This window comes from Bos grunniens, chromosome 10 (genome assembly GCF_055505025.1).
Source record: "Bos grunniens cultivar Pamir isolate PY7600 chromosome 10, Bosgru_T2T1.0, whole genome shotgun sequence".
NCBI classification, from domain to species: Eukaryota; Metazoa; Chordata; class Mammalia; order Artiodactyla; family Bovidae; genus Bos; species Bos grunniens.
Window position 1 is genome coordinate 68,306,149 of NC_141174.1, and position 21,423 is coordinate 68,327,571.

General features: G+C 40.8%; 1 protein-coding gene across 22 annotated transcripts in view; it reads left to right on the forward strand.

The window, feature by feature from the left end:
- LOC147364777 (uncharacterized) overlaps nucleotides 1-21,423 on the forward strand; it is a 559,335-nt gene that overhangs the window by 153,132 nt on the left and 384,780 nt on the right. For 14 of the 22 annotated variants that reach the window (XR_015134979.1, XR_015134975.1, XR_015134970.1 and 11 more), the window contains one exon: nucleotides 8,834-8,958. The exons of 5 other annotated variants lie outside the window; for them this stretch is intronic. The gene's annotated coding sequence lies outside the window, so the exon portion shown is untranslated. Of the gene's footprint in view, nucleotides 1-8,833; nucleotides 8,959-16,708; nucleotides 16,760-21,423 lie in introns of all 22 variants that reach the window. 3 more of the 22 variants (XR_015134973.1, XR_015134963.1, XR_015134972.1) reach the window with 1 other exon arrangement.

A 21,423-nucleotide genomic window follows, 5' to 3' on the forward strand; every position in this document is an offset into this window, starting at 1 on the left:
TTCTCCAGGCAAGAACACTGGAGTGGGTTGTCATTTCCTTCTCCAATGTATGAAGGTGAAAAGTGAAAGTGAAGTCGCTCAGTCGTGTCTGACTCCTAGTGACCCCATGGACTGCAGCCCACCAGGCTCCTCCATCCATGGGATTTTCCAGGCAAGAGTACTGGAGTGGGTTGCCATTGCCTTCTCTGCATATACACACTACTATATATAAAATAGAAAACTAATAAGGACCTACTTATAGCTCAGGGAACTCTACCCAGTACTCTGTAATGACCTATATGGGAATATAATCTAAAAAAGAGTGGTTATATATGTATGTATAACTGATTCACTTTGCTGTACAGCAGAAAGCAACACAACATTGTAAATCAAATGTACTCCAATAAAGAGTAATTTTAAAAAGTCATCATAAGGAGAAATCTCTGCAACTATAATTAGATGGCTGTATTGGATAATTTAAAGACCTCACTTAACTCTGAGATTCCATGACCCTCAACCCTTACATGGTACCTGTAGTTGGTATAGTGAATCATACCTATCATTGTAGTCATTTTATAGCAGAGCATATTGACATGTAGAGAGAAAATAGTCTTTCAGTTTAAGTTCACGCACTTCATAGGTGGTATTCACATTCAGATTTGCCTGACAATAATGATTTCTGTAAACACTATGTTACATTGTCCATAACAGAAGAAATTTTAACCACTCAAAAATATGCAAATTTTATTTTAGACTATCAATACAGTATCATTATAAAATAATGGAGATTTAAAATAAAGCACCAAACATTCTATATACTATTTGAGGGTATGGATGGGGCCTCCCAGGTGGCACTGGTGGTAAAGAACCCACCTACCAATGCAGGAGACATAAGGAACATGAGTTTGATTCCTGGGTAAGGAAGATCCCCTGGAGAAGCACACGCCAACCCACTCAAGTATTCTTTCCTGGGAAATTCCATGGACAGAGGAGCCTGGTGACTTGCAGTCCATAGGGCCGCAAAGAGTTGGACAAGAGTGAAGTGACTTAGCACACATGCATGGGGTATGGGTATATTCAGTTTAGTTCAGTCGCTCAGTTGTGTCCGACTCTTTGTGATCCCATGAATCGCAGCACGCCAGGCCTCCCTGTCCATCACCAACTCCCAGAGTTAACTCAGACTCACGTCCATCGAGTCGGTGATGCCATCCAGCCATCTCATCCTCTGTCGTCCGCTTCTCCTCCTGACCCCAATCCCTTCCAGCATCAGAGTCTTTTCCAATGAGTCAACTCTTCGCATGAGGTGGCCAAACTACTGGAGTTTCAGCTTTAGCATCATTCCTTCCAAAGAAATCCCAGGGCTGATCTCCTTCAGAACGGACCGGTTGGACCTTCTTGCAGTCCAAGGGACTCTCAAGAGTCTTCTCCAACACCACAGTTCAAAAGCATCAATTCTTCGGCGCTCAGCCTCCTTCACAATCCAACTCTCACATCCATACATGACCACAGGAAAAACCATAGCCTTGACTAGACGGATCTTTGTTGGCAAAGTAATGTCTCTGCTTTTCAATATAATCTATCTAGGTTGGTCATAAGTTTCTTTCCAAGGAGTAAGTGTCTTTTAATTTCATGGCTGCAGTCACCATCTGCACTGATTTTGGAGCCCAGAAAAATAAAGTCTGACACTGTTTCCACTGTTTCCCCATCTATTTCCCATGAAGTGATGGGACCAGATGCCATGATCTTCATTTTCTGAATGTTGAGCTTTAAACCAACTTTTTCACTCTCCACTTTCACTTTCATCAAGAGGCTCTTTTGTTCCTCTTCACTTTCTGCCATAAGGGTGGTGTCATCTGCATATCTGAGGTTATTGAGATTTCTCCTGGCAGTCTTGATTCCAGCTTGTGTTTCTTCCAGTCCAGCGTTTCTCATGATGTACTCTGCATATAAGTTAAATAAGCAGGGTGACAGTATATAGCCTTGACGTACTCCTTTTCCTATTTGGAACCCGTCTGTTGTTCCATGTCCAGTTCTAACTGTTGCTTCCTGACCTGCATACAGATTTCTCAAGAGGCAGGTCAGGTGGTCTGGTATCCCCATCTCTTTCAGAGTTTTCCACAGTTTATTGTGATCCACACAGTCAAGGGCTTTGGCATAGTCAATAATGCAGAAATAGATGTTTTTCTGGAACTCTCTTGCTTTTTCCATGATCCAGCGGATGTTGGCAATTTGATCTCTGGTTCCTCTGCCTTTTCTAAAACCAGCTTGAACATCAGGAAGTTCACGGTTCACATATTGCTGAAGCCTGGCTTGGAGAATTTTGAGCATTACTTTACTAGCATGTGAGATGAGTGCAATTGTGCGGTAGTTTGAGCATTCTTTGGCATTGCCTTTCTTTGAGATTGGAATGAAAACTGACCTTTTCCAGTCCTGTGGCCACTGCTGAGTTTTCCAAATTTGCTGGCATATTGAGTGCAGCACTTTAATAGCATCATCTTTCAGGATTTGAAATAGCTCAACTGGAATTAATATCAAGGTTTTTAGCTACTGGTTTTTTTTTTTTTTATTGCTTTATAGACAATCTGACAGTCATGAGTCACAAGCTAAGAATAAACAGTTTAACTTAACATTGCTTTTTAATTAAGGCTACAATAAATTTAACCACATTAAGATATACATAATTTCTACCGTATTTGCTCCATAATTGGCCATACATTCATGGGTGTATGTTTACATTTAGCATCCCAATGATTGCATTTACTATTGCTTTTCAGGAAAATTATAATGTTTCTTCTCTCATTGCTTAGTTCACCAGTACTAAAAATTGGTCTCATCATGAATCGTTTTCCCTGGTGCTATGGTCTTTTTCATTGTTACTATCATCACCATGCATATATTCACACTCATATCTTAGATATTACTCTCTGGTAAGTTTGTCAAGTCCTGGGCAGTACTGGGCTTTTCTATACCCCAACCTAATGCTTCAAGGTACCTGTGCTTTGGTCCTGTTGGATCATCTCCAGTGTTAATTTCAAATACTTGCTCCTTTTTCCCCCCCTAGGTTATGGGTCAGTCCATGAATCTTGTTCAGAAAAACAGAGTTACTGATTAGAGTTAGTCTCAGAAGGTTCCCTGGTTGGCTCAGCTGGTAAAGAAGCAGAAGACTTAAGAGACAAGGATTCAATCCCTGGGTTGGGAAGATCCCCTAGAGGAGGGCATGGAAACCCACTCCAGTATTCTTGCCTGTTAAATCCCATAGACAGAGGAGCCCCGCAGACTATATAGTCCATGGGGTTGCAACAAGTTGGACATGACTGAATGCATTAGTCCCAAAGACCTGGGTGATCAGGAACCCTAGAACCTGAAGTTTCCTGGGGGGCAAGGTAGAGAGAAAAATAACCCATGACTCTTTCTGAGGAGAGTGATATTATCCTATATTGTACTGGCCTCAGGAAGGGGAGAGGACTCAGAGAGATTCCTGGACCCTGACCCTGGGCAAGTGTTATAGGAAGATAGGAATAGGCCAGACACTTCCCTGCTCCTTTTGGTAAGTGTTCTATTACCTTTCACTCCATGTCAACCCGCACACCAACCGGCCACTGAAAAGTTCATACAGGAAGTTTAGGTTTCAAGATCAGTTTTAGGAGTAGCAGTGTGAGAGGTATGAAGACTGCCCTGCCTTTCACTGAACCCTCCTGCCAAATATCCTCTCATCTGTTTTCTGTTGTCTGAAATTCATTTAACAGATGTCTTTGATTGAACAATAAGGGATTAAAGGCTTAAACTTGCAATTATGATAAATGATGAGTCTTTTGTTGAATTCGGGGAAGGGGTTAGAAAGGGACTTTGGAAATACAGAAAAAATGCCGGACCTTCACAATTTTCTTGGGCCAGCCCTGTCTATTTTTATCTTGGTAAGAACCTCTGTGTAACAGTTTTTTTTTTAAAGAAAAAAATGGTTCTTTAGTTTCTGAACCTAATCACAAGTCATCACTGCCTATCTCAACAGTCTTTTCCACACACTTACATTGTCATCAGTGGATAAGTCTGACACATTAGATGGCTCACAGAATTTTTTTCTAAAAGTTTTTGTTCAGAGATTTATGTTACCTCTGGTAGGTGGCAATGATATCCAGTGTACCAGCTCAGTAAGTCCAGTAAGAGAGTAATTTAGGGTCTCATCTAGAAAATTGAGATAAAAACAAAAGGGATTTTAATCAAGGGAAAAGAGGGGTGTTTTCCCTGAATTATATGAACCAGAAGAATATTTTGCATTGAACTTAGCATTTTGTGTTCAGTCATTCAGAAAAAATACCCATTGGCACCTGTTATATTTCAGAAAAGTACTCAGTGCTGGAGTTAAAGTGATGAACAAGGAAGATGTGGTTCCTTTTTGCACAGAGCCATCATCTAGTGGCTTGAAGTGGAGCCAAAGGAGTCCCTGAGATCATCTGGTCCAAACCTCCTCATTTTTCAGATTAGAAATGGAAGCACCAAGATGTAAAGGAAATTGCCCTTTGTCTCAGCTGGTTAGTGGCAGAGCCAGGACTGTAACTGGCTCTTACAACTTCCAGACTGATTTTCTGGTGAAACTAACCTGGTGAGTTAGGACAAGTCCACAGGCTGTGGCAGCAATCTGCTCTCACTTCCCTGTGGCCCGAAAGGGACCCTGCCCTTCCCTCAGTCTCATGGATGTCCAGAAAGTTGCTTAACTGTTGCGTTAACTTGTTTGTGATGGTAGAGCATGTTGTCGTGTGATGAGGGGGCAGAACCATGGAGCATCATTCATTTGTGGGGAAAGTTGTCTTTCCCCTAACCACTCCCTCCCGCAGTGCATTTCTGGGCCTGCCTGAACAGAAGATCTTGGCTAACTACTGGGTGTTATTAAAATTATAATTAAAGAGGTAACAGGAAAAGAGCATGTTCCAGTACCATACAGAAGAGTCAGCACTTTCACTGGATAATGAATTCTTTATACGTCACGTTATTACTCAACTGAAGGGAAACTGTAATACTGTTGTGTCTGAAACCAATACAAATATGTTGCAGGAAGGGGACCCCCTTGCAAGGCCCAAGAGTGGGCTCTTGTATAACACTTGGAAATGAATTGTCAGAAGACACAAGTACTGACAGATCAAAAGACTCTATAGGGAAGGGGCGCCTGGGCAGAGAGCAGCAGGGTAAGGGGGCTGGGAGAACTGCTCTGACATGTAACTTGCAATCTCAGGTTTTATGGCAATATGATTAGTGTCTGGGTTGTCTCTGGCCAGTCCTCTTGCTTGGCCCATGTTGGGTGACTCAGGGTCCTTCCTGGTGGTGTGTTCATCTCTCAGCCAAGACGGAGTTCAGCATGAGGGTTTCTGGGAGGTAGGCAGGACATACACCTCCTTTTGGCCCCTCTCGAATTCTTCAGGGTTAGTTTTACGAGACATACTATGGACTAATATGTCCTCCCTCCTTTTGATCCCTCCCCAGTTCTCCTGGTTAGTTTTTCACTTGCAGCATCATGTTCTTTCTCTACCTCCTGTTGTGAGACAACTCAGGCAAGCATTATCATCATATCTGGCCAAGGCCAGTGGTTTCAGTCAATGGCTCCCTAACAGATATTCTCATTTAATAACTCATTTGTTGCTTAAAGAACTACATCTTAGAACAACAAGAAGGTAGGTGATGATCTTGTATCATCATACAATACAATCATATTGTATATCCTGCTGCTCTTTTTCAAGACTTTTGCTGGCAACTTTCAACTTTTTCTTAAAAAAATTATCTTTTAGAGGCATACATATTTCTGGAAAACTGCGGTTTGAAGAATTTATTGGGAATATTCAGACTTGTTTCATGTGGCCACAGGAAATGCATTTTCATATGGAGGGTTAGGAGTTCTTCCTGTAGGCTACCCAGAGTCACCAGGAGGAAGAGTCCTTCCCTGAGAGGCCCTGATGCATTTCACTGATAACCTTTGCCAGTGTGTGTTGCTGCTCCAGGGCTTGAGCCCAGAGGCCATGTAATCACCGGACCAAGGCTGGCATTCCCTCCTTTCTCTCCTGCTCAAGGAGGCATATTCGGACAACTTTCCCAAACTCCCTTGACTTCTGAATCCTTGCTTTCAGGAATTTCCAATTAATAATTCATGGAACCACGATTCTTTAGGACAAAACTTGGGAAACCATGACAAATACACCTGAGCCTGGGTGACTGTGATGATGTTGCAGGATTAACTTTGCAATGGTTCAGTTTTTAAATGAGATATGGAATTCACAAAATTGCGCACTTTAATGTTTCCTGTCAGTCTAGCACTGGTGTTGGCACAGACCTCCAGGTGAATGAAAGTGTTAGGTCTCCCCGCTTTGATTCTGAAGACGTAGAAGCAATGGTGAGCCCAGGACTGAGGGCAGCATGTCCATTTCTGTCTCACAAGACTCACCCCAGGGAGCATGTCCCTCATATTATCTGGGCTTCCTCAAGCCTGTGCATTCCTTGATGCCTCATTTCCCATCAGTATGTGGGGGAAAGCAGGCAGAAAGATAGTCACTCAATAAGTTAGTCATGTCGGGAAACTTATCTGTTTCAGGCACTAGTTCCTTCCAAGCAAGGGGTGGTATACGTGTGGTCCAGCTTACAGACTAAAACTGTTTCCCAGTACTATCACGAATATTCAGTGTGTGCTATTTCCAGCTTGTCGTTTGTCCATTGGCTTGTGAAACTACCATCTTAGAGAGCAAAAGCATTTCTACTCCCTTGGGCCATTTCCTCCTGACATTCTTTGCTGATTACCTCTGTAGCAGCTGTAATCAGTTCTTTGCACGGTCAAAGCATAAGCTGATTGCTCTTCGTCTTACCAGAAACAGACCAGCCTTGTCTGGTCCCAACAACATGCCTGTGGGTGAAGTTCAGGGATATAGGGTCACAGTTTGTTAACTGTGCTTAACAAATCAAGTTTCGGCAGCATGATGATCTAGAGGTGTTATGATGGGGTGAACTGGTGAAACTATAAATATTTAATCCATTGCTCAACCTCTAGCAGGAATGAGTCTAAGCCAACCCAGACTTACAAGAAGCAGCGAGGTTATTAAAGATTCATTGAGAAGGAAATTCTATAGTCACCCTCTTCGCATTTTGTTAGCTACAAACTGATGTTCCCTGGTGATGAAAGGATAACAGTTCACCATCTTCACACAATTTTCCTTGCTACTGCTGCCAAGTCGCTTCAGTCATGTCCGACTGTGTGACTCCATAGACTGCAGCCCAGCAGGCTCCCCCGTCCCTGGGACTCTCAAGGCAAGAACACTGCAGTGGGTTGCCATTTCCTTCTCCAATGCATGAAAGTGAAAAGTGAAAGTGAAGTCGCTCAGTCGTATCCAACTCCTAGTGACCCCATGGACTGTAGCCCACCCGGCTCCTCCGTCCATGGAATTTTCCAGGCAAGAGTACAGGAATGGACTACTTTAGTGGACCCTAAAATTTTCCTTAGGGTCCACTAAAGTAGTCCAAACACATTGTGTGTATGTATGTGTATATAAATATGTGTATACACATTATGTATGCCTGTATTATACACTGGGCTTCCCAAGGGAAGCTAGTGGTAAAGAACCTGCCTGTCAATGCAGGAGACATAAAAAGCACAGGTTCGATCCCTGGGTCAGGAAGATCCCCTGAAGGAGGGCAAGGCAAACCACTCCAGTATCCTTGCCTAAAGAATCCCATGGACAGAGGATCCTCGCAGGCTACAGTCCATAGAGTCTCAAAGAGTTGGACATGACTGAAGCGACTTAGCATGCATGCGCTTATTATATATGATACATATTATAATGTATTTTATATACATACATTTTATATCTATAGGTTATATATATTTTTCTATAGATATTATAACAGTATAGGTAACATATATAATATGTATATATAGAATAGGTAATATAGGTAACATGGGTAAATACAGGTATAATAACAGATATGTACATAGTATATATCTGCATTATACAGATATGTACCTATCTATACATATATAGATATTATGCATATATGTATATATATATTCTATATATCTCAGTTACCATTAGGCACTGTGGTACACGTGCTTTCATGTATTCGGAGAATATAAAAGTGTAACAGTCTGCCTCTAAGGGGCATTTAATCTATTTAAAGATATAAGACATATGCAAGACTGCATTGGAGTCCTGGACATGAGCTGGAATGATCATGGAAAGCGTTATAAAGAAGGTACATCTAGGATTGAGCATTAGACTACTACTACTGCTGCTACTTCTTTTAACAGTGATTGAATACCTACCAAATTCCTGGTAGGTTCTAAGTACCTTTAAATACCTGCATAGGTGCTTTTCACATGTGTTTGATCATCACAATATAACACTATAAGGATGAAAAAGGAGAAAACGGAGGCATAAAGAGTTTAAAAAATTTGTCCCAGTTCACACAGCTAGTTAGTGGTGGAGCTAGATTTAAATGGAAAGCATTTAAAAGCAAAGGCACAGGTTCTAGAGGGATTTTAGTATGCACGGAGAGGAGCCTGACCAGCAGAGCTGCGGTGGCTGCAGTGTTTAATGGAAAAGGCTTGGTGAGGGTGGTGGCGGTGGTGTGTGCTCAGTGTAATGATTGGCACGATGCCTGGGAGAGAGTTAAGTGTTTGTTGAGTTATTGACTGCATGGTTAGAGAGAGAATGCTGGAGAAAGTAGGCTGTTATCAGATTGTGTAGGGTTTTGAATTACAGTCTAAGTGGTTTAAACTTAGTACTATGGATAATAGCTTCTCTAGAATACATAAATTTCTTGAAAGGCCAACATGCTAGTTCATAAACATGTGTCATTCTAACTTGTATTTTCTCTTTTTCAGTGCTTTCTGCAGAATGTCTACAAACGATAAACTGAAACTATGTTAATGAAGCCTATTAAAAAGCATGCTTTCTGTGTTTTGTTGAGACTTCACTGCAAAAGTAAGATGCTAGCTCGATTTTCCAGGTCAGTCTTTGCCATTATGCCCTAAGTCCTTTCTAAATGCATGTCAATGGGCAAAGCTTTAGGAAGTCAAATTATAGATATGGTGTGCTCCCTCCCCTCAACTCCTGCCGCTGGCTGTGGATGACTGGACTTCTGATGGGCATTGTGACGTGGGACTGCATTGTCCTGGGGGATGTCAAGAGTACAAAGCATTTAGTAGAGGGTGTAGGAACTGAAAGATCATCCTGAAGAGAAGAACCAAAGAGGATGCAACAATTTCCATTGTACTAAATTGATGAGAGAGCAGGAATAATACATAAGCAGAATGTATGATGTAGAAAGAAATTATTTTATGTGTGCCTTGAACCCAAGTCTTTGGATTTCAAATTCAGTTCTGGATACTTTCTAAAATTCTTTAGAAAATGAAAAATCCTACCACCCTTTCCAGAATTCATTCTCCTTGTCTTCTCTGCTTCATTTTATGTACACACTCATTCACTTTTTTCTAAAACTCTTTCCACTGAAATGCAGTCCTCTCCTGATCTCTTTTTTCTTCTCCCATGACTCCTTTTCTTTTCTTAAGCTCCTCTTCCTCTATGTCCAAGGCTTTTCTGAAGCATGTTTCTCTTCTGTTTTTCTGTCCATGTAATTTTATCCATCTTCAGGGAAGGTTTTAGGCCTTCCCTGGTGGCTCAGACAGTAGAGTTCACCTGCAATGAGGGAGACCTGGGTTTGATCCCTGGGTCAGAAAGATTCCCTGGAGGAGGGCATGGCAGCCCACTCCAATATTCTTGCCTGGAGAATTTCATGGACAGAGGAGCCTGGTGGGCTCCAGTCCATGGGCTAGCAAAGAGTTGGACACGACTGCGTGACTCTCTTACTTTCTTTCAGGTTTTCATCTTATATTATTTGCATAGGGTGCCCCCACATACACACACAGTCTGGACACCCTTTCTGAACTCTCAGGGGGCTCTCATTTCCAATTGTTTGCCCCATACCTCCAACCAGATGACACTCCACCAATTAGAAAAGGTTCCATGAAATCCCACGGCCATGCCTTTCTTTCAGACTTTATTCCCTCTTCCCTGACATCTGCATGCCCAATGGATTTCACATGCTGCTGCAAAAATAATACCTAAAGCACAACTCTGCTTTTATCACTTCCTTGTCCCTAAATCTTAGTGATTCCTCATATACCAGGAAAAATTCATATTCCTTAGCTTGGTACTTTTGTCCATCTTTAATATGATCCCAGTACATGATTCCAGAATATTTACCTACCTTAGAGGCTTTTGCAAAGTAGAATTCTTTCTATATCTCTTCTAGTTTTCAAAATTCTATCCATTTCTCCTAGATTTCCCAAAGTGCTGCCTCTGTCATAAAGTATCAGCAATTCTAAATTATATTGATGTATCTATTTATTTTTGGCTGTGCTGGGTCTTCATTGTTGCGTGGGCTTTTCTCTAGTTGCAGTGAGCAGGGGCTGATCTTCATTGCAGTGGATAAACTTCTCATTGCGGTGGCTTCTCTCGCTGTAGCATTGGCTCTGGGGTGTGTAGGCTTCAGCAGTTGCGGCGTGCAGGCTCCAGAATGCAGGCTCAGTGGTTGTAGTGCATGGGCTTAGGTGCTCCGAAGAATGTGTGGGATCTTTCTGGACCAGGGATCGAACCTGTGTCTCCAACACTGGCCGGTGGATTCTTTACCACTGAGCCACGAGGGAAGCCCCCAAATTGATACATCTTTTCTCTAAATTTTCATTATTTTTTGTGACTATGTTAAGGCAAAATTATTGAACATTTCTTTTACTCTTTCTATATATTCCTAATATTGCTAATTTGAATTTGCTCCCACACAGGTGTCAAAGTTCACTGTATATGGTCTGCTTGCTCTCAGGTTCATTCTTTACCTTTTCTTACTCTGCCCTTTATCACAGAGGCTGAACCTGTGGGCTGTAGAGCCCAAATTCCTGGGTCAACTGGGTGGGTTTCATACTTGGTAGTACTGGCATCAGAAACTGGGGTCTTCTGACCCCCATGCCCTGAGAGATGTCTCTAGGAGAAATGTATCTTCTCTGAGGCTTCAACTGAAACTTATAGCTCCAGCTTTGATAGGTGGTCCTTACTCCTGAGTTCTGGAAACACAACCTTCTTGTTCTTCCTGCCTAGGGATGGTGGTGCTACCAGCTATTTTCTATTTCAGTATTGCTTCACCATCCTCTGATGGGCTTCTGGCTCTTCCATCACCTGAGTAACCTAATCCCATATATTGAATTGACTTTATTTGAAATACAATGGTTTCTGTTTTTCCCGGGGTGGTAGATAATAGATGGTTCTTCAAACTATTATCCTGGGATAATAGTTTCCCAGCAAACTATGTCTCATCCTTACATTTTCCATAGTCTAGTTCAGTAACTTGCATACTGTAGGTGCCAAATAAATGTTTACTGAATAAATATGCATAAATTAAGGAAAAATTTTGTTTAAAAGTACCATAAGTTAATTTTTAGAGAAATGACAGTACTCAGAAAAATTTAAGAGGCACTAACTGTTAACATCAACTCAATGGACATGAGTTTGAGCGAATTCCAGGAGATAGTGAAGGTCAGGGAAGCCTGTGTGCTGCAGTCCATGGGGTCGCAAAGAGTCAGATATGACCAAGTGACTGAACAGCAACAAATTATTCATATATTAGCCATCAAGATATACCCAAAATGAAAAGTTAAGGACAGTATCCTTGTCACTAAGAATTAATAAGGCTACTGGGAGACTTAAAAAGGGCACTGAATTTTGTGTTAGAAAATTTAGTGGACTGGAAAATACCAACCTAAAATATTTCTTTTTTACTTCTCCTGTGCTTTGAAGAATGCTTATTAAGTGAAGGGGCTCAAATTGTTCTTAAAATTAGCCATCCAGTCTCTTTTCAAGCTCCAATATTAGTATTCTCCAACTCACCCCTAGGAGATGTTAAGAAGAAGATATTAGAATAGTTAACGTGTTAATTGTTGTGTTGACTTTGAATATTTTCTTCTTTGAGGTCCTTAAATCCAGAAGAACTCATAGGTTCTCTGAGTCACAGTCACTGTCCTTGTTTGTTAGGGCTCCCTCTCCTGAGCGATACAATTATATGAATGAATGAATATGCAGGAATATAGAGGACACAGCTGGAAGGATGGTGATGACCCAGTGCTTCTGGAAGCATGCCCACTGCCAGGGAAAAGTGAACTTGTGGTTTAAATTCTTAATAGAATTCCCTGCTCTGCCTTTGCATTGACCCAGGGGCTTGAACCTTCTCTCCCAGCCTTAATTTCCTAATTCATCAGAAAGTAGCCCAAGTGATAGAAAGAATTCTGTTGGAAAATGACTTGATAAAGTAAAGGATGAGCTGGAAGGGTGAGATAATTTAACCACTGCCATAGATGGACACTGCACACAAAACTGAAAACTAATGCATTTCCTTCAATGTGTTTTTTATCAGCAATTTTTATTGAAAGCCTATTATGTTACTGGCACTGTGATCAGGACAATAGGTTGAAAGAATTTGCTGCCAGTCTTCTGCATTTCTTATAGGAAAATAGTACCAAAAATAATTTCTGAAAAGATCCATAAAACAAAGATTGGAATAACCAATTTGTTTGTTCATATTCTTGGAGTTGAAAGCAAGGGGAGAAAGCACACATTCTGCCTCCTGAAATTATTATTTCGTATTGCTTTGCCTGCAGAGATGGCCAACTTTTTGTCCCTGTAACAATGCATGTTGTCTAAGTCTCTTCAAAGTGTTTCCCTGAATCAATAGGGAGCATAGACATTTACTAGGAAAAAAGAATGAAATTAGAACACTTCCTAACACCACACACAAATATAAACTCAAAATGGATTAAAGGCCTAAACGTAAGACCAGAAACTATAAAACTTTTAGAGGAAAACATAGGCAGAACACTCGATGACATAAATCAAAGCAAGATCCTCTATGACCCACCTCCTAGAGTAATGGAAATAAAAACAAAAGTAAACAAGTGGGACCTGATTAAACTTAAAAGCTTTTGTATAGCAAAAGAAACTAGCAAGGTGAAAAGACAACCCTCAGAGTGGGAGAAATTAATAGCAAATGAAACAACTGACAAAGGATTAATTTAAAAAATATACAAGCAGCTCATACAACTCAATGCCAGAAAAACAAACAACCCAATCAAAAAGTGGGAAAAAGACCTAAACAGACATTTCTCCAAAGAAAACATACAGATGGCAAACAAACACATGAAAAGATGCTCAACATTGTTCATTTTTAGAGAAACGCAAATCAAAACCACAATGAGTATCACCTCACACCAGTCAGAATGAGCATCATCAAAAAAGTAAATGCTGGAGAGGGTGTGGAGAAAAGGGAACGCTCTTGCACTGTTGGTGGGAATGTAAATTGATACAGTCACTATGGAAGACGGTATGGAGATTCCTTAAAAAACTAGGAATAAAACCACTGTATGACCCAGAAATCCCACTCTTAGGCATATACCCTGAGGAAACCAAAATTGAAAAAGACACATATATCCCATTATTCATTGTAGCACTATTTACAATAGCTAGAACATGGAAGCAACCTAGATGTCCATCGACAGATGAATGGATAAAGAAGTTGTGGTACATATACACAATGAGATATTAGCCATAAAAGAGAGCACCTTTGAGTCAGTTCTGATGAGGTGGATGAACCTAGAACCTATTATACAGAGTGAAGTGAGTCAGAAAGAGAAAGATAAATACCATATTCTAACACATATGTACGGAATCTAGAAAAATGGTACTGAAGAATTTACTTACAGGGCAGCAGTGGAGAAACAGACATACAGAGTAGACTTATGGACATGGGGGGAGGGGAGGAGGGGGTGAGATGTATGGAAAGGGTAACATGGAAACTTACATTGCCACATGTGAAATAGATAGCCGATGGGAATTTGCTGTATGTCTCAGGAAACTCAAACAGGGGCTCTGTGTCAATCTGGAGAGGTAGGATTTCGGGGGAGATAGGGGGGTTCAGGAAGTAGGGAATATATATATATACTTATGGCCGCTTCATGTCGAGGTTTAACAGAAAACAAAAATTCTGTAAAGCAATTATCCTTCATTAAAAATATAAATTAATTAAAAAAAAAAAGTTTGTTTCATCTGGAGAGAGGGTATCTTGGGAGGGAAGTCAAAGACTCTGCCTAGAGGGCCGGCCCAGGAATAATTTGTTCATTGTTGAGTGCATCTGGAAATCTGCTGAAGCTTCAGTTTTAATAGGATTTTTTTTTTCTCCCCAAAGGAGACTGTATCCATGGCTATTCACCTAAAAGGCACATGGTTTTGATATTAGATATTTGGGAAGGCTTGCTTTCTTTCCCCACAACTGAGGAACCTCACTGCCTTCATCAAAATGATAACAGTAGGCTCAACTCAGCAGCCTGAGACCTCACACCTTACTTGGCATCTCTGGTTTTTCCCTAGTGACTTTGGGATGCGTCTAATTTCATATCTACAAATTATACAGCTTGCACATGCTTATGCAGAATTGCTTATATTGAGGTCACTGGATCTTCATGGCTCTCCTAGTTCAAGGGAGAAGACAAAAGGACTCCAGGACACCCAGGCAGGATTTGGCTTTTCCTCTGCCAGATCATGCATTTAATGAATATCTCCTGAGAATCTTCCATATACCAGGCCAGTGCTGCTTTTAAAGACAAATAAGTCAGGGGAGTTAGACTTAAGGAATTGTGACAGTAATATTAAATTGTCTTTGAAAGTGAAAGTGGCTTAGTTGTGTCCAACTCTTTGCGACCCCATGGATTATATAGTCCGTGGAATTCTCCAGGCTGGACTATTGGAGTGGGTAGCCTTTCCCTTCTCCAGGGGATCGTCTCAACCCAGGGATCAAACCCAGGTCTTCCACATTGCAGGCGGATTCTTTACCAGCTGAGCCACAAGGTAAGCCCAAGAATACTGGAGTGGGTAGCTTATCCCCTCTCCAGCAGATCTCCCCAACCAGGAATCGAACTGGCGTCTCCTGCATTGCAGGTGGATTCTTTACCAACTGAGCTATCAGGGACTTATGATTAATTAAATTACACAGCCTGATCAGGCTAGCAGTTGATAATTTTCAGCATAAGCTAAAGGATAATGGGTTTAGAAATCTACTTGTAAATAATTCTCTTCATATGGTAAGGTCAAATTTATGAAGAGGTTAAAGAGTTAACCCTCGTGGTGGGGAGAGGGTGTGTTTCATTGATGAAAGACCCTTTTTTCCAAAAATCCTTTCACCCCTCATGTTCCCACAATATTTTTTCAGTTGTTTCAGGCAATAAAAATATTTAACATTGCAGATTTTTTTTTTTTTTTTTGAGTGGCCAATTCATTAAGCTTAGTAAAATGGCAGCTCAAACTACTTATCACTTTAATCCTAAAGCTCTAGAATTTTCCTTTATAAGCCTGGGAAGGTTGTATTCTTCCTTCCTATCATGTGATTCTGCTTCCCTTAGGCTCCTGTATTTTGCCATGTAGGAGAACAGGAAACTAGAAATGGTGGGTGAGAGCTTCCTGAATTCTAAGTGGAAGGGGAGAGAGTTGAGATAGTTCTCAGAGTGGATTCAGTTCCCTGATTTCAGAGGTGAGGAAATTGGAATCGAGAGATACTGAGATGACTTGCTCAGGGCCGTGCAAGAGGCTCATGGCTAAACGAGGACCATGGAGAGGGCATCTGTATTTCATGACTACTGCCCCTTCCACTCCACGGCCATCCATCAGTAAGCACTGGTTCATCCCATTCTACTCATCTCACACATCTGTTTCTCATCATATTTATCTCAGCTGTGTTAGTTTTTCTCAAATTCTTTACCTCACTCTCACATCTGGAACACTTTTCTTTCCTTCCTCTTCTCGCACACATTACCGAGCACCCATTATTCTTCAGATAATGCACTCAGTCCAGACCTTACAAACACGAGGAACACTGTGCCCGTCTCCATGCTCTTTCCACATAGCCACTGGCCATCCCATCCTTGGAATGTAATACATCTCTGTGACTGCCTTGCCCACTCTTCTCTGGCATTCACAGTCCAACCCTCGTGCAAAGTAGCCTCATCCACTCCCTCTTTTCTGGCACTTAACTCTGCACTGCTAATGCTCTCTTACTTAAAGATGAACACTCAAACACTAGCATGGTTCCTATCACATAGTAAGTTTTATTCTTAACAAATGCTGGAAGAGTGATTGAATAAGGAATAGATGAAGGAATGAATCCATCATTGATTGCTTTTGGAGCTGTTTACTTCCCCTCTCCGGGAGTTACCTTCCAGCCACTCTTAGCAAATCAGCACATTTACTATTATTTGTGGAGCATCTATGACTTTTGCTGTTGTTCAGTCGCTCAGTCGTGTCTGAAGGACAGGGAAACCTGGCATGCTGCAGTGCATGGGGTTGCAAAGAGTCAGAACCATGGCTTACCAAAAGCCAATTTAGTCCCCATTTGACAGGTAAAGAAATTGAGCTGCAGAATAAACTAACATGCTCAAGGTCATATGGCCAGCAGATATGTGCTGAAATTTGACCTCAAGACTAACTCTAAACAGATGAACTATGCTGTATTACCTCACATGTCTTATGCTTATATGAATATATTCACTTATTACTTGTAAAATTGAGATTCTTTAATTAAAATGCTATCTGAAAGATACTCTTCTCCAAGCCACACTCATCCTTTCTGCTGTAAATGTAATCACTGTCCTCCACTTTACTTTTTACAGTGCTTAGATGATCACCATGTTCCTTATGCTATATGACTTTCAAAGATTAAGGTAAATATCATGTTGTATATTTTCTGAAATTTATAGGTGTATAATGAACATTTTTTATGATAGTATGACATAAAAAGTCTGAAATCTCTGTTTTTGAAAGAGGGCCAAGTTGAACTCTGTGCAGTTAGGTAATCCACCCAAGGTCTCACGAACTATGGTGGCATAATTTTGACCACAACTGGGGAAAAAAATAGGAAGTAAATACAATACTTACTTCTTTCAGTATTAGACCTTTCTGAGTCTTAAATAATGAATTGTATAATCTAATGGAGCTAGAAGATGTGGTCTCTCCTAAGACAAACTTCATTTCTAAAAGGGTATCTTTAAGATCAAAGAAACTTTAAAACTCAGCTGTTAGACCACAATGGTAGAATGATAGATAATCCCATCAGTAACACAAGCAGCAACCAACTGCTTGTACTGCTGCTGCTGCTGCTGCTGCTAAGTCGCTTCAGTCGTGTCCAACTCTGTGCGACCCCATGGACAGCAGCCCACCAGGCTCCCCCATCCCTGGGATTCTCCAGGCAAGAACACTGGAGTGGGTTGCCATTTCCTTCTCCAATGCATGAAAGTGAAAAGTGAAAGTGAAGTCGCTCAGTCGTGTCCGACTCTTAGCAACCCCATGGGCTGCAGCCTACCAGGCTCCTCAGTCCATGGGATTTTCCAGGCAAGAGTACTGGAGTGGGGTGCCATGGCCTTCTCCAAACTGCTTGTACTAAGACGTGATAAAACTGGGCTACTCAGGAGTAAGATCTAAGTTTCTCCCATTATCTGATTTCTTAGTAACAGCCAATGGGATGTTGATGCCAGTTTCCAATCTTGAATTTCAATTTTTATTTTTGTTATCTATGGAAAGCAAAGAAGAATTAAAGAGCCTCTTGATGAAAGTAAAAAAGGAAAGTGAAAAAGTAGGCTTAAAACTGAGCATTCAGAAAACTAAGATCATAGCATCCGGTCCCATCCCTTCATGGCAAACAGATGGAGAAACAATGGAAACAGTGACAGACTTTATTTTGGGGGACTCCAAAATCACTGCAGATGGTGACTGCAGCCATAAAATTAAAAGACACTTGCTCCTTGGAAGAAAAGTAATGAGCAACCCAGACAGCACGTTAAAAAGCAGAGACATTACTTTACCAACAAAAGTCCATCTAGTCAAAGCTATGGTTTTTCCAGTAGTCATGTATGCATGTGAGAGTTGGACTGTGAAAAAAGCTGAGTGCCAAAGAATTGATGCTTTTGAACTGTGGTGTTGGAGAAGACTCTTGAGAGTCCCTTGGACTGCAAGGAGATCCAACCAGTCCATCCTAAAGGAAATCAGTCTTGAATATAATATTCAATGGAAGGACTGATGCTGGAACTGAAACTCCAGTACTTTGGACACCGGCTGTGAAGAACTGACTCATTGGAAAAGACCCTAATGCTGGGAAATATTGAAGGTGGGAGGAGAAGGGGACGACAGAGGATGAGATAGTTGGATGGCATCACTGACTTGATGGACATGAGTTTGACTAGGCTCGGAGAGTTAGTAATGGACAGGGAAGCCTGGCGTGCTGCAGTCCATGGTGTCACAAAGAGTTGGACACGACTGAGCAACTGAACTGAACTGATCTATGGGAAAGCTCTGAGGTGACAACTGAAGTAAACCCAGGGATGTCCAAGTCTAGGAAAGAGAGCTACCCTGACATGGTAGAGGTGAAGCATGATCCTGTTGAAGGAAACCTCAGTGCAGACAAATTTAACTTAAATTGTTGAATTCTAAGAGTGACTCATATTTTGTATGGAAGACAAACCCAGAGATAAGGCATTTAATGAGAATTTGCTTTGATAGATCCCTAAACTATAGCAGGTTACATAGCTCCACGAAAAGCACAGAAACTCTTAGGTCTTCAAATGTATGTGTCCAACAGAGAAAGGGAGATAGAGAATTGTTTTTTTTGTTTGTCTGTTTTGTTTTAATTGTTAAATGGATTAAACCTTGCTTCTTGACTAAGTATGAAAGCAATCGTAATTTGGCCAATGTAACCCATAAAATATTTCCTAGTTAGATATTATGTAAATAAATCTGTAAGTCATCTGTAAATATTGCTGAAGAATATGCTCCCTCTTTGTGCCAGGATTTATTTTTGCCTATTTATTTTTGGAGTATAGTTGATTTACAATATTGTGTTATTGTTGTGTGTATAGCAAAGTGATTTGATTATACAAAGATAAGTATATATCTATATTCTTTTTAAAAATTTTTTCCATCATAGTTTAAGATATTGAATGTAGTTCTCTGTGCTATACAGTAAATCCTTATTGTTTATTTATAGATAACTATTTTAATCAGTACCTTTATAGTCTCTGATACTAAGGTACTGCCATTGTTGTCATTTTGGTGGGTGTGTCAGCTGACCCCATCAGACGCCAGGTCAGCAGGTGCTAAACAAGGATGATGCATCCGTGAATACTAACAGAAGGGGCCCCTGGTCATAGTCCCAGAGTGGAGTGGTGGGTGTAGAGGAACGGTTGCCAAGTGGGGAGGACCAAGGAGTCTAAGTTCCCTGGTAGTGTGGGGACTGGAGGGTTATATGCAGGATCTGGGCATTATTAACTTTTTGGCTTATTTATACTCCATGTGTGTAAGTGTGCATAAGCATGTGTGGGCTTTGTCTTTCTTTCAATATTTTAAATGGTCTTTTGCACTTTAATTCTGCACTTTAGACCATCAGATGCTAGAAAAGGATGAAGACTGGGACGTTAGTATCTCTCATCTGCCCAGCTGGGTTACTGCCTTAACTCCTTCACGGGCTTGTCCTTCATGTACTTGCTTTTTAGTCCTGTCATTTTACGTCATTTCTTGAACATCTGGCAGTTAACTGCAGTACTTGGAAATACCTTGATGATATATAGGAAGAAACTAGTAACTTTGCTTTTAATTGCTGTTTTCTTATTTCAGTGCTGTCTCTCCATTGTTGTGCTGCAGTCATCTATATGTAGACTCTGCCATGGTTACCACTAGGTACATGGACTGTGCAGAGGTCTGTGGGCCAGGAGCTCATTTGTAACACTGCCCATACCTTATAGCTTTCTCTGGGTCTCCAGATTCCTGGGATAGAAGTAGAATTTTTGCCCCATAAAAAGAGATTAAACCTCCCAGTATGCTGTTGTTTTGTCGTTTTTTTTTTTTTTTTTTAATTTTTTAGAGTATAAGTAGATCATGGTATTTTCTTTTTTCATTGTTATACTTTGCATTTTATTTTTTAAATTTTTTCATGGCATTTTCTTAATCAACAAATGAAAAATACTTTTTAAATATACATGCCCCTATGTGAACAATAGATTTCAATATTTGAAATCATGAACTAAGCTTTTAGGTATAAAATGTGATTTTCATAGGATTTCAGATTCCAATGCAACAAACAAATATTTGTTAAAAGGCATATTTGTGTAAAGCAGGGAATTTGCCTCTTATGGTCTGGTGTCGTGTGCTGAGGACATGAGTTGGTGCTTACAACCCAGACTGTGGATAGTGCCATGAGAACCATCTTGCAGGTGAGATGCCATGACACCAAACTGGCAGTAGTAGGGAGCATCCACCCGAGTGCGGTGTGTCATCCTTTGACCCAGGAGAGGTAACTTGACATGCAGGAACACACCCTCAGTTTGGAAGGAAATGTGTTTGGGATTATCCCTAGCTTATTAGAAAACAAAATCTTTCAGGGAAAGGATAACCAAGTTCATTCATTCATTTATTCAACAACTACTGAACGAACAACTTAATCAATATAGAAGTCACTTTTTGTTCAGTTGCTAAGTCAATGTCCGACTCTTTGCGATCCCATGGACTGCTGAACACCAGGTTCCCCTGTCCTTCACTATCTCCCTTTGCTCAAATTCATGCCCATTGAGTCAGTGATGCTATCTAACCACCTCATCCTAAGAGCCAACTCACTGGAAAAGACCCCCATGCTGGGAAAGATTGAAGGCAAAAGGGGCAGCAGAGGATGAGAAGGCACTTAGAAATAGAGAAATGAGTGAGTTATTTTCCTGTGCTTTCAAGAAGTTTACCTTATAGTAAGAAAAACAGACTTTAACAAAGACTTACTTAAATGTTACATTCAAATTGTCATTGTTTTGAAAGCAGACCAGTGGGGTGCTATGAGAAAATACGAGGAGACACTTAACTTGGATATTTTGAATATGTGACATTTAGGCAGAAATATGAGGGATGAAATTAGCCTGGTTAAGGTGGTGGGCTGGGGTGGGGAGAAAGTCATGATTCTGGCCAGATCTTGGCATGTGATAAGGTCCTGAGGCAGGCAGGTATGGTTAGGAAACTAAAAAAAAGAACAAAATAGACCTTGGTGCATGTGAATTAAGTAACTTTATACTAAGAACAATGGAAAGATTTTTAGCTGGAATTCAACACAGACAGATCTATGTGTTTCAAGAAGAGGGTCTGCCTGCTAGTGGGAAGTGGGTTGACATGTGGTGAGGAATGCGGAGATAGCAGGAACGAGGCAGTTCTGTGGTTCAAGATATTTTTGTCAAAGGCCTCTTTGCAGTGAATATCTTTGCCACAAGAATTTTTGCCTGAATATACTCACTGCATAATTAATTGGCCAGAAGGCAATATTGTCATAATAGAAAAAACAATAAAACAAAAGAGGGGGGGAATG